This window comes from Aptenodytes forsteri, unplaced genomic scaffold (assembly GCF_000699145.1).
Source record: "Aptenodytes forsteri isolate BGI_AS27 unplaced genomic scaffold, ASM69914v1 Scaffold466, whole genome shotgun sequence".
NCBI classification, from domain to species: Eukaryota; Metazoa; Chordata; class Aves; order Sphenisciformes; family Spheniscidae; genus Aptenodytes; species Aptenodytes forsteri.
This window is the reverse complement of record NW_008795119.1, coordinates 45695-47539: the sequence shown is the minus strand read 5'-3', so window position 1 is coordinate 47539 and position 1845 is coordinate 45695. Positions and strand designations below refer to the sequence as shown.

General features: G+C 71.5%; 1 protein-coding gene across 1 annotated transcript in view; it reads right to left on the bottom strand.

Annotated features, from left to right (window-relative positions):
* SLC4A2 (solute carrier family 4 member 2) overlaps window positions 1-1618 on the bottom strand; it is a 23295-nt gene extending 21677 nt beyond the window's left edge. Inside the window, exon 1 of the mRNA XM_019471492.1 lies at window positions 1545-1618. The gene's annotated coding sequence lies outside the window, so the exon portion shown is untranslated. The remainder of the gene's footprint in view (window positions 1-1544) is intronic.
* Between the last annotated feature and the right edge of the window lie 227 nt (window positions 1619-1845).

The following is a 1845-nucleotide window of genomic DNA, read 5'->3' as shown; positions in this document are numbered from 1 at the left end:
GTGCCCCTGGCAAACCCCAGCGCGGCGTCCTCAGGCAGCCAGCCCGGTCCCTGCGGCCACCCGGTCCCCTCTAATGACAGGGCTGTGCTTACAGGGGCCGCGCCAGGGACCGTGGCCAGACCCCCCCACCCCGCAGCTTGGCACGGGGACCCAGCCAGGTGGTGGCTCCCACGGCCCCCTCCCTTCCGCTGGCCGGGCCGGCATCCCCAGGCAGGGGGTCACCGCTACAGGGCTGGGCCACCCCCCATCCTGTCCCTGGGACATTGCAGGGGACGGCGGCAGCAGGAGCGTCCCCCGTCCCGCACCTAGGTGTCCTGCCCGCCCCGGGGAGCCCCGAGCCCACCCTGCGGCAACTCTCACTGCTCTCGCTGTGGCGCGGAGCAAAGCTGGGCACGGAGAGGCTGCGCAGCCACGGGGTGGCCCTCACCAGTGTGGGGACCCCCCAGAGCCGGCCCTACCGCGCACCTTCACCTATAGACACCGACAGCAGCGTCCCTTGGGAGGGCACGTGGCTGGGCAGGACCCCAGGTACAGGCAGGAGGGCAACGGGCAGCGAGGGAGGGGGCAGCCAGAATCCTCCCACAGCAGCACGGGGCAGCACCCGGGGGCTAGGGAGCAGTGAGGGGGTGCGGGGCAGAGCCCACCCAGCGCAGACCCTGCCTGGGCTCGGGGCCAGCCCTGCCCCTGCTCCCGGGAGGAGGCCAGGCCCCGGGCGGGCTGGGGCGGAAGGGCTGCCTGCAGGGAGGCGCAGGCACCGGTGCCAGGAAGGTTGTTAGGGCGATCAAATCCCACGCTCCTGGCAGCCGCTTGAAGCAGTGCAGCGAACCCGAAGGGCACGACAGCAGGGCCAGGCGGCCCCCACCGGCCGCAGGGCTGATCCCCCAATGGGACCCCGCAGCCCGTGCCTGGAGCCGCCATGCGGGGGGGTGGACTCCTCCCCACAGACCCGGGAACCACCACCGAGCTGCTGACACAGTTCCCCCCCAGGAGCAATCCTGTCTCCTGACACCAGATCAGAGACCGCTGGGGCCTCTCCGGCAGGAGAAGTGTGGGGCAGCCCCGTCCGCCCCTGGGGACCGACTGCCCGCGTCCCTGCCTGCACCAAGCAGCTCAGGGGCAGCCATAGGCACCGTGTCCCCTGGGACCTGCTGCCCCCCCTGCCCTGGGGACCTGACTCAGAGCAGCACGGTCCCCACTCCGGGGCCATGGGAGCCCACGCCAGCATGCGAGTGGGAGAGCAGCGGGGCTGGAGCCGTGCCTGGCATTGCTCAACCCCTGGCAGCGTTTCGCAAGCGGGCAGTGCTGCTCATCACCCAGCACGGTGCATGGCGGCTCCTGGCAAGCACCGTGCCGGGTGGGCGCAAACCCCTCAGCGGCAGCTCTGTGCTGCGAGGCAGGGCCACCTGTGGGGCCACACTGGGATGGGGCTGAGCCGCAGGACACTCTCTCTGCTTGGAGGGAGCCGGTGGGTGCGGGACGGCTGCGGCCGGCCGGCCGACAGGGCCGCACATGCCAGGTCCACTCCCCGGCCCCATGTTTCTCACCTGCCGAGGGTCGCTGTCGGGCTCAGGAGCCAGGAGGGAAGGGCATGGAGCTGCCTCACGTTGCTCTGGCACCCACTGGAAAATAAAAAGATGACAAGGGCTGAAGCGCAGCGGCAGCATCCTGGCTCTTCTCCCACCTCCTGCGGTGTCCTGGGGCCCAGGGACCACCCCCCGCCCCGAGAGCCGGGTCCGGCACGGGAACGCTGCCAGGGCCGCACAGGAACACCCTCGCGCATGGATCCAGCCCCAGTGGTGCAGCCGGCAGAGACAGCGGGACGGCGGGAAGGGGCCAAGGTGCGAC